Below are 11,752 nucleotides of genomic sequence, written 5' to 3'. Positions count from 1 at the left end.
GATGCAATGATGCACCCAGCCCAGCAGACACTCTAGTTTCTCCTAAGGGGAGCTGTGTGCTTTCCTTCAGGTAGGATAAGTCTCATTAGTGTTCCTCCCTGACATACGAGGCCAGGGAGCTACTATTAATTACTCTATCTGTATTATGACAGTACTTAGACTACTTGTGTTTGGTGTGGATATCTGTATAAGAAGCCTGCCTCTGCTTTAAAGAGCTAACATACTGTTTTCATCAGTGAGTCCTGGTAAACAATGCCTGGATAAGGTAGCTGAGGTGTGAGGCATGTGTATGGCCAAGTTCATCATTTTCCACTAGCCTACCAGAATCTGCATCAATATATTTTTTTTAAATTGCTCTTTGTTGGTTTTCCCTCTCCTTCCCCCCTCTCTCCCAAAACCATCCTGTTTCCTGCCTTAATGAAATGATTTGAGGGTCTGCATAGAATCCTAATCAGAGAAGGCACACTTTGAGAGAAAGACCATTGCAATTGGAAATGAATATGGCTTTCAGGAGCCAGTTGCCACAAACTGAATTGGGCCAGAGATAACAAACTGTTATTGTGAGCCATGACCAAGGACGTGTGTGGTATCTCCTTTCTCAGGAGATCTTACAGAGATGCTGATTCATGAGCTGTCTTCCTCCTTTGGCTGAGCAGGACGCCAGCCTTCGGGGCTGTCATTTTACAGTGTGAAAGACAGACATGAGATGCGCTGGCAAGAGGTTTCCAGGCAGTAGTGTAATTTAGCCAAAGAATTCAAAGCCACAGTCTCTCCTATTCCTACCCACTGGATTATAACTGCAGCCAGAAGAGAGATGCAGATGAAACAAGAGAGCAAGAGAATGCGGTTACTGTGTCGAGAGGTATGGTCCAAAGAAACACATTAATTTTGTTAGGGCTTGGGCCAGCAGAAGGGGCCCAGAGTGGCAGAAGGAAGGAGATGAAGGAAAAAGAGGGGATTATGAAGCCCATTGCCTAATGCACATTGCCTGGTGTTGCTGGTTGCCTGCTTCAAGGCCACCCACATGGGGTAAGTGACACTCATGAATGACTTAGTAAAACTCATGGGGCCTGTCAAGGCAGTGAACAGGAGTCTCTCTCTTCGTCAAAGAAGGAGTCATTTAAAAACAGAGCTGTGAAGGGGGAATGGGAGTGTGGGGGGGTGGTAATAGAAACACAACAGCAATGAGAAAACATGGGGTTTCACAAGCAGGGCTGAGGTGGTCGGCGCTGCCTTGCTATCAGCACCCGGCACTGAGACTGACGGGGTTTTGTTCTCCCCAGACCTGGTGGCGGATGCCAGCTTGGAGGAATGAGTCAGGCTCACCGTTTTAATTCTTTGGACATAAAACTCAGCGTGAGGTACAAGGGAGAGCTGCAGTCGAGCTTGACAGAGGCCACCTAGAAAAGCCAATGTTGTTCTTAGTGGGGTGAGTTACCTCATCCTGAGCCAATAGGTGGGAAAAATCCCAGCATCTCACCCTTCACCAGTGCTCTGCATCTCCAACTGGTTGCTACAGTCCATAAGAGCTACAGAAAAGCATTTGAAAGCTCTCCAAGCTGAAGGAGCCTCATGAGGCTTTCTGAAAGTAATAAAACTACTTCTTCCTAATCCCTGTTTTTCTTCCTTTTTTTTTTTTTTCCCCTTGCTGGTAAGGCTAAGGAATGATAGGCAAAACTCCAGATTCAGGTGACATCCAGTTGCTCGTGTACGGAATTTTCAACTTCCAAAAGAAATGGAAAGTTCAGGGTGACTACCAATGAAGTGTTGATTTTATCAGAAAGGATTTTCCCTGTCTCATTCCACAGCGTCATTTCCTTTTCAAGCAAGCCCAGAATTTCAAGCGTTAATATAAATATGTCTCAGTCTTCGCATCAGAAAGAGATGACCTGCATAGAGGCATTATCACCGAGTTCAAACCTGGCCTAATTTGACAATGCAAAGTCAGAGGATTTTCAAATAGAGCAAAATCACGATTGTGTTTGGGTCAAAGTGTTCATTTTCTTATTTAAGTGTACAATAACGACCAGACAAGTGCCATGTCTGAGATACACAGATTTCTTACTGTTCAACAGTGCACTAACTCAAAATAAGAGTTAATACTTAAAGCTTGAAGGATGTTGCAATCAAAATAATTGGGAAAGAATAATTGTCCCCCATTTCGCAGGAGCTAAGGCACAAACATGAATGCATTTGTCCAGGAATCGTTGGCACATCTGGAAAGTCGCTGACTCTACAGGCCCCAACCAATAAGCTGGTAATGAATTTTCCTGCCTCTAAAAACATATCTGTGACTTGTGAAGTACAACTCGAAGCCAATAGACCCTTTCTTGTGAGTTCACCAAAGACAGAATCTCTGAGAAACTCCAGAAATGCAAACAGAAGCATCAATGTTTTTTTTAATTTTTCTTCTTTTTTTTTTTTTAACTTTGCACAACCTCTGAGATTTTGATCTGCCAAGTTTCACACAGCTCTAGTTAATTCTTGTTCAAGAAGCAAGTCTTCTGACTCAGAGACAGATTCTAAAATTCTTCCTTGTGAAGGTTTCACACTACTGAGGGCCAGCAATGCAGATCCATTTGCTGATGTGATTTGACTAATCCCCCTATAATGAGGAAGTGGAACAACCGAGATGAAAGCCTGAGCCCTCACTGTGCGAAGGTATGAACTAATAAGCAAAGCTAAGCTAATATGGGGATCCGGGCATTCCCGGAGGGGATTTGAACCAAACTGACTTTGGTGTTTTGATCAAAATGGATGCCAAAAAAGTTATTGAAGGGTCCAAAAACTAAAGCAAAAAGTCAACAATACTACCACCTGTCTGTTCATTCATGATACTATCAGCCATTCAGTGGCAAAAAAAATACTAAACTTACCCCAAATTTCAATGCATGTCAGAACTTTCATTGTCACATTCACTTATTTGCAGTGGACAGCAAACATCTGTGGACTGCGTTCATGTCACTGAAGAAATGCATCTGTGTGCTTGCTAGGGGTATTTAAAACTGCACAGAGAGACAGGATCATGCAAGGGAGGAATGTAATAAGATTAATATGGACTGCAGTTAGTCTGGGATAAACCCTACGAGCAGTGAGATTTATTAGCCCATGGAACTGAATTTCCAGAAAAATTGACCCACTAACTTGAGAAATGTAAAACTATCTCAAAACCACACAGTAGAGAACATGCTGTACATCCTTGGTTAGCAGATATATATCCTTCTGAATGGCATTTTCCAGTCTGTGAAATGTAAGAATAATGTTTTGCCGTTTATGTTGCTGTGAGGCTACAGACTTTATAATGATGGTGCTGTCCTCACAGAATAAAAGACAGACTTGACCCTAAGGAATTTCCTTTCTCTGTCATCAATTAAATACAATTTTTAAGCATGAATTTTCCTTCATGTAATATGCCTAAATCTCTCCCTATTAAACAAAGTATGCAGACACAAGAACAACTTTATGAGCATTTAGTGCTTGCTTAAGCAGTTTGGTGGATCAGCGTTTAAAGAAGTAGGGTTACCTTAAATTAGTAAGGATAGGAGAATGGGAAACCAAGGCACAGAGAGTTTGAAGTATTGATGTCTAAGATGCCAGTGATGAGCCAAGGGGGAACAAATGGAATTTGCTGCAAAGCCAATACACAATTGATTAAAAGTAAAAAAGACAGTTTGAAAGAAGTTTTAGTAGGTTACTACCAATTAGATGGAAAGCCTTGGCATGCCATTTTGTGATTTGGTATTTTTCTTCATATTGAGAGATGGACACATGGAAAATTCCATCGGTTAAGATTCTTGTTTTCCTCTCAGAGTGAATTACTGGTTGCAGATTGCTATTACTGTAACAGCTAGCTAGTTAGCCAGCGGTTCCCCCCAGGAACATAAATTAAAGTGCTAAGCTGCACTGTATTGGATATGTGAAGGGTACTCAATTCAACTGTCTGTGGCAGGTATCTAATGCCATTTAAGATGCCTCAGAGTATCCTCTCTGGCACCCGTTGCTCTGCAAGAACACAAGGCTGCTGTCAAATCTGCCAGGTGCAAGTAAGTACTCAAAATACCTTACATGTCTTAAAGGACTCCACACACCAATGTGTGGATGACTGAATCGAGCCCACATCCTCCTCCCTGAGTGATTTCTCTGGTGTAGAATCTTGAAAATAACCCAATGACGGGGCGTGATGCTGAGATGGTGATGATGTGGGAGGGTGAGGAAGACGGAGAAACAACAGTGGGTGGAGAAGCTGGGAGGGCTGAGAGGGGAATCTAGCAAACAAGGTGCTGGAAAGTGAGGTGGGAAGAGAACTGGGGAAAGCTGGTTCTACAGAGTGCAGGGAGGACAACTTTCCATTATGGTGGTGGGACACAAGCACTGCATAAGATCACTTGGATCCTCCAAGTTGATAAAGAGAGATTGTGTTACATCACAGTCATCTTCTGCTCCTCCAGCATTTCAAAGGGAACCACTCTGAGCTCATCCCAGCTAACATAAATCTCTGGCATGTGTTCCCAGGCCTTGATTCCACCCCGGTCTGACACTTGGAGCCACCCACCAAGAAGGAAAGCAACATCACCAAGTGTAGCCAGCTGGGTGCTATCAGAGACAGCCAAAACCTTCATGCAGACTGCAAAGGAAGAGCCGCAGCCTCATCCCAGGCCAAGAGGAAAACCTTTTCTCTGAATTAATATCCTCCACTGACACTATTAATCAGACTGACATTGGGCTGTGCACATGAGGAGAGAGCTGAGAGCAAACTGCTTTTACTCGAATAAAAAAAAGAAAGATGAAAGATCTCCTAAAAGCGTTCTCACAAGTTATGTCCACAGACTTGCCAAGTCTCCAATAAGATGTGTAAACCTCATTCAACTAGTTCTTGTTTCAAATGCCCCAACAATTACACCTGTATCCACTGCATTCACATTTGCCAAGGCCTTCCAGGACTCTGTGTTGGTCACAGCTGGTCAGATTGCTCTCAGCTTTGCCAGCCATCTGTGCCTGGGTCTTTGGAGTCAGACTATGGGAGGGAAGCAGCCAGGGATCTGGAGCGAACAGTTTTATTTGGAAAGTGCATTCCTCAGCTGCAATGCTTCATTAAAGGCCTTTCCTCATGGTGTGAACACAGACAGCCAGTCTCCATCACAGGACCCAGAGTGAGCCTATCTCCATCATGTGGTGTGCTCCTCTCAGAGATAAACAGGCTTGAAAGGTCGAATTCTTGTCCCCAAGGATCAGGTCATTTTTCCCAGGGAATGCACAGAAGGGTTTGAAAAAAGTGTGCAGGTGTAGCTAGAGGGTGCTGGTTGCTCTTCATGGGGAAGTTTCTGAGAAGGAATCCTAGGGCTCCCTGCCTAGCTGGGATTCAGGTTGCAGATTGAGACACAAAAATGTGGGTGTCTGCAAGCAGGTATAAAGTTTAGAGAATTCCTCAGTTCATTTTGTATTAGTTATCCAGATGTTCTTTCAGTTCCCCACTCAGAGGTACTTCTGCCCTTCGAGTTGGTGTATGGAGTCTGGCATGAATTCTGGAAAAGCACAGGATTCCCTACAGGTTCTGAGACACATCTAGCAACTTGATTCAGGTGTCCCAGCTATGCTAGAGCATCTCAAATGGCCATAGATGCTTCTAACCATAGGAAAATGAATTGAGCCCACTTACTCGGCCAGGTAAACATCTCCCTACACACCACTGGCTATATCTCCATTGGCTATACAGAGAGCCTAGATATTTTCAATAAGATTTGTCTAAACAGAGGCATCCAGTGTTCTTTCAGGTGACATCCAAGACATATGCAAGTATAGCGGTAGTTATGACACAGGAGTTGTAGTGGCCTTGTGCTCTTGTGGGCTAAAGCATTAAGTAAGTTTCTAGACTCTATTGACAGTATGGGCTAGATCTTCAGTGACTGATAGAAGTTTTAACAGATGCTTCACATTTAGAAATCTACGGTAGGGTTCAGTGGCTTGAAGACAGGAATTGAGGCTCATTTCAGTGTCAAAGCATGGATCTTGGCAGCCATTTAGGACACACAATGCATTTGAGAACATTGCATGAAGTTATCAGAGTGGCCACGGACCAGGGATGGATGGTCTCCAAATACAGTAATTCAATTACTTTCTTTCGCTATACAAACCTTAAAAGCCATCTGTAAAGGAGAACAAGCACCCTTAGTGTTCTTCATAAACAATGAAGAAAGAGGTGTTTCTATAACATAGTTCAGCTCAGTAAGACCTGACTGTAGAGAAATTGTAGAGGAACTGAGCTCTCAGTCCATGTTTTCATACAATCATAGAATCATTAAGGTTGGAAAAGACCTCTAGGATCATCTAGTCCAACCATCAACCCAACACCTCCATGCCTATTAAACCATGTCCCGAAGTGCCATGTCTACATGTTTTTTGAACTCCTCGAGGGATGGTGGCTCCACCACCTCTCTGGGCAGCCTGTTCCAATGCTTGATAACCCTTTCACTAAAGAAATTTTTCCTAATATCCATCTAAACCTCTCCTGACGCAACTTGAGGCCATTTCCTCTTGTCTTATCACTTGTTACTTGGGAGAAGAGACCGACCCCCACCTCGCTACAACCTCCTTTCAGGTAGTTGCAGAGAGCGATAAGGTCTCCCATCAGCCTCCCCTTCTCCAGACTAAACAATGCCAGTTCCCTCAGCTGCTTCACATAAGACTTGTTCTCCAGACCCTTCACCAGCTTCGTTGCCCTTCTCTGGACACGCTCCAGCCCCTCAATGTCTCTCTTGGAGTGAGGGGCCCAAAACTGAACACAGCATTCGAGGTGCGGCCTCACCAGTGCCGAGCACAGGGGCACGATCACTTCCCTACTCCTGCTGGCCACACTATTCCTGATACAAGCCAGGATGCTGTTGGCTTTCTTGGCCACCTGGGCACACTGCTGGCTCATGTTCAGCTGGGTGTCGACCAAAACCCCCAGGTCCTTTTCCACCAGGCAGCTTTCCAGCCACTCTTCCCCAAGCCTGTAGCATTGCATGGGGTTGTTGTGACTGAAGTGCAGGACCCAGCACTTGACCTTGTTAAACCTCATACAATTGACCTCGGCCCATCTATCCAGCCTGTCCAGGTCCCTCTGCAGAGCCTTCCTACCCTCCTGCAGATCAACACTCCCACCCAGCTTGGTGTCATCTGCAAACTTTCTGAGGGCGCATTCAATCCCCTCATCCAGATCATTGATAAAGATATTAAACAGGACTGGCCCCAAAACTGAGCCCTGGGGAACACCGCTTGTGACTGGCCGCCAACTGGATTTAACTCTGTTCACCACAAAACTACACTTTAGCATGTCCAGTGAAATGCTAAACTTAGAAGGACTTAACATAACCCTTGAACTCTCAATGCCCTCTGACTTGCCCTGGTTTCAGCTGGGATAGAGTTAATTTTCTTCCTAGTAGCTGGTACAGTGCTGTGTTTTGGATTTAGTGTGAGAATAATGTGATAACACACTGATGTTTTAGTTGTTGCTAAGTAGCACTTACGCTAGTCAAGGACTTTTCAGCTTCTCATGCCCTGCCAGTGAGAAGCTGGGAGGGGGCACAGCCAGGACAGCTGACCCCAACTGGCCAAAGGGCTATTCCATACCATATGGTGTCGTGCTCAGTATATAAACTGGGGGGAGCTGGCTGGGGAGCAGCGATTGCTGCTCGGGGATGGTATGGGCATCGGTCAGCGGGTGGTGAGCAATTGCATTGTGCATCACTTGTTTTGTACATTCTTCTAGCATTATTATTATTTTATGTTCCTTTGCTGTCCTATTAAACTGTCTTTATCTCAACCCATGGGTTTTATTTTTTTTTCCGATCTCTCCCCTGTCCCACTGGGCACGTGGGGGGAGGGTGAGCAAGCGGCTTGTGGTGCTTAGTTGCCAACTGGGCGTAAACGACAACAGTCCTTTTTGGTGTCCAGTGTGGGGCATGAAGGGTTGAGATAACGACAGATCTGACCAGAGCATGTTAAAACAAATTTGTTATAAGCATTCATTATATTAGTTTAGTAGTCACCGGTCACAATGTTGATTTATTTGCTCTCAAAGTTGTTGTATTTGTCCTTAGAGTTGTGTTATGTAACACCTTACTTGCCGTACATACCATTTATTAGTATTTATGTGCTGTTTATCACCTCTGGGAGGTGGATTAAGGTTATTGCTTTGCTGTACTGTGTAACATTGGCTTATGGTATGATAAAACTATTGGTTGTGAGATCAGTCTGGTATTTGTACTCAGCATTTCCATCACCTCTGTACTTCGGGAGCCATCTATCGGAAATTATTAATAATTACATTTTTTACTTTTTGTCCTCGGAGAGCCAACCTATGGAGGAGATACCTTCCTCCATCTTCCCCTTCTCCTCCAGGCTAATTACAATAGCTCTTAAGAATTTTGAATATCCTTGGGATGTTCAAACCAGCATGTTCCTATTGCTATGTCTCTTGAATGTGTGTCAGGTCTTGCTTAGGGTTAAACAACTATTTAAGAATACTGCAACTACTCAAACCCTGGTGACAGGCACTGTTGCTACTCAAACCCCAGAGACAGGCACTGCAGCTGAACCAGAGAACCAACCTGTGCTGGTATCAGTTGCCCCCATACACAAGAAGAAATCTTGGAAGCGAAAGGCAGCTCGTTTAGTAAGGGATGAAGAAGGTTCTCCTAAGAGGGAGCAGGAGGAAGAAGCATACTGCCCTGCCAGCGAGGAGGCAGGCTACTCTAAAGGAGGGACATCATGAGAACAGGAGGAGGAAGAGGAAGAATTCCATGCTTCCCCCCGAGGAAAAACTCAGCAGGAGGGTTCCTCCTCTTCCTCGGAGGGAGAGGAAAAACTCATAAATGAGACCGTAACCACCTTATCCCTATCCCTGAGCGAGATGTGAGATATATGAAAGGATTTCAGCCATCATCCAGGTGAGCACATTGTCACCTGGTTGCTCTGATGCTAGGATAATGGGGCCAGTAGCCTGGAATTAGATTGTAAGGAAGCCAAGCAGCTGAGATCCCTTTCTAGGGAAGGGGGCATTGACAAAACGATTGGAAAAGGGGCACAAGTCCTCAGCCTTTGGAGATGACTCCTGTCAGGCGTGAAGGAAAGGTATCCCTTCAAGGAAAGTGTTATATGTCACCCAGGCAAGTAGACTGCCATGGAGAGAGGTATCCAGTGCCTGAGGGAATTAGCTATGCTGGAGATGATTTATGATGGCCTGGACAATCAACAGTTATCCAAAGATCCAGATGAAGTCAAGTGCACCCGACCCATGCGGCAGAAGTTTGTATGTAGTGCACTATTGTTGTATGCCAACTCATTGGCAGTAATGACCTGGAAAGACGAAGAGAGACAAACAGTGGATGAATTGGCTGGCCAACTCTGGCAATATGAGGAAAGTCTCTCTTCCTCCCTGTGGGCCTGCATCTCGGCTGTGGAGAAACTGCTGGACATGCTAGCTGAGAAACTGTCCCAGGAGTTCCAACGATTCAAAGCGGGTTTGTATGTCCTGCTCCCCACCTGTACGAACCAGTACGAACTGGCTTCAGCTATTAGGAGTAAGCATTCTTCTGTTCAAGAGAGAGGATACAGTGGGTATACACCATGGGCCACCCTATGGTTTTACCTACTTGACCATGGAGAGGACATGAGGAAGTGGGAAGGAAAATCTACCTTGGCCCTAGAGGCACAGGTACGTGAGTTGCAAGGAAAAGCAATCACACAAGGGTGTTCTTCCAGGAAAATTGCTGCTCCAGTTTCCAGTGGGCAGTTCCCCAGACAGAGCAGAAAGGCTGATCTTACTTCTGATCTTAATGAAGGGACTCCTGACTCATATCTACAAGAAGTGAGTAATGAATACTATGACCAGGACTAGAGGGTCCCTGCCTCCAGCCAGGTGGAGGAAAGAGACAACTGGGTTTACTGGACTGTGTGGATTCAATGGCATGGCACATCAGACCCACAGGAGTATAAGGCTTTAGTGGACATTGGTGCACAGTGCCATCAAGATATACAGGGGCCTGGGTCAAGGGACCTGCACAGGAGATCCAGTTTTTAGGAATAAAATGGCAAGATGGACATTGTCAGATCCCAATGGATGTGATCAACAAAATAACAGCTATGTCCCCACCAACTAGCAGAAAGGAAACACAAGCTTTCTTAGGTATTGTGGGTTTTTGGAGAATGCATATTCCAAATTATAGTCTGATTGTAAGCCCTCTCTATCAAGTGACGTGGAAGAAGAATAATTTCAGATGGGGCCCTGAGAAATGACAAGCCTTTGAACAAATTAATCAAGAGATGGTTCGTGCAGTAGCCCTTGGGCCAGTCCAGGCAGGACAAGATGTAAAAAATGTGCTCTACACTGCAATCAGGGAGAATGGCCCTACCTGGACCCTCTGGCAGAAAGCACCAGGGGAGACTCGAGGTCGACCCTTAGGGTTTTGGAGTTGGGGATACAAAGGATCCGAGGCCCACTATACTCCAACTGAAAAAGAGATATTGGCAGCATATGAAGGTGTTCGAGCTGATTCAGAAGTGGTTGGTACTGAAGCACAGCTCCTCCTGGCACCCCGACTGCCGGTGCTGGGCTGGATGTTCAAAGGGAGGGGCCCCTCTACACATCATGCAACTGGTGCTACGTGGAGTAAGTGGGTCGCACTGATCACACAACGGGCTCGAATAGGAAACCCCAATTGCCCAGGAATCTTGGAAGTAGTCATGGACTGGCCAGAAGGCAAAGATTTTGGAATATCACCAGAGGAGGAGGTGACGCATGCTGAAGAGGCCCCACTGTACAATAAACTGCCAGAAAATGAGAAGCAATATGCCCTGTTCACTGATGGGTCCTGTCGTATTGTGGGAAAGCATTGGAGAGGGAAAACTGCTGTATAGATTCCTATACAACAAGTCGCAGAAACTGCTGAAGGAGAAGGTGAATCAAGTCAGTTTGCAGAGGCGAAAGCTGTCCAGCTAGCTTTAGACATTGCTGATCGAGAAAAGTGGCCAGTGCTCTATCTCTACACTGACTCATGGATGGTGGCAAATGCCCTGTGGGAGTGGTTGCAGCAATGGAAACAGAGCAACTGGCAGCGCAGAGGCAAACCCATCTGGGCTGCAGCTTTGTGGCAAAATATTGCTGCCCGGGTAGAGAACTTGGTTGTAGAAGTATGTCACGTAGATGCTCACATACCCAAGAGCTGGGCCACTGAGGAACATCAAAACAACCAGCAGGTGGATCAGGCTGCTCAGACTGAAGTGGCTCAGGTGGATCTGGACTGGCAAGATAAGGGTGAGTTATTTATAGCTTGGTAGGCCCATGACACCTCAAGGAAGAGATGCAACATATAGATGGGCTCACGATAGAGGGGTGGACTTGACCATGGACACTATTGCACAGATTATCCATGAATGCAAAACATGCGCTGCAATCAAACAACCCAAGCGGTTAAAGCCTCTCTGGTATGGAGGATAACGGCTGAAATATAAATATGGGGAGGCCTGGCAGATTGATTATATCACACTCCCACAAACCCGCCAAGGCAAGCGCCATGTGCTTACAATGGTGGAAGCAACCACTGGATGGCTGGAAACATATCCTGTGCCCCATGCCACTGCCTGGAACACTATCCTGGGCCTTGAAAAGCAAGTTCTGTGGCGATATGGCACCCTAGAGAGAACTGAGTCAGACAATTGGACTCATTTCTGAAACAACCTCATAGACACCTGGGCCAAAGAGCACGGCATCGAG

The 11,752-nt window shown here is 45.5% G+C and overlaps 1 long non-coding RNA gene across 1 annotated transcript; it reads left to right on the top strand.

The window, feature by feature from the left end:
* The first annotated feature begins 2,542 nt into the window (after positions 1–2,542).
* On the top strand, positions 2,543–4,640 carry LOC142406546 (uncharacterized). The gene is made up of 3 exons (XR_012774604.1): positions 2,543–2,661; positions 3,950–4,043; positions 4,513–4,640. It is a non-coding gene; the product is annotated as an uncharacterized LOC142406546 (long non-coding RNA).
* The last annotated feature ends 7,112 nt before the right edge of the window (positions 4,641–11,752 follow it).

This window comes from Mycteria americana, chromosome 2, assembly GCF_035582795.1.
Source record: "Mycteria americana isolate JAX WOST 10 ecotype Jacksonville Zoo and Gardens chromosome 2, USCA_MyAme_1.0, whole genome shotgun sequence".
Lineage (NCBI taxonomy): Eukaryota > Metazoa > Chordata > Aves > Ciconiiformes > Ciconiidae > Mycteria > Mycteria americana.
This window is presented reverse-complemented; position numbering and strand designations above follow the sequence as displayed.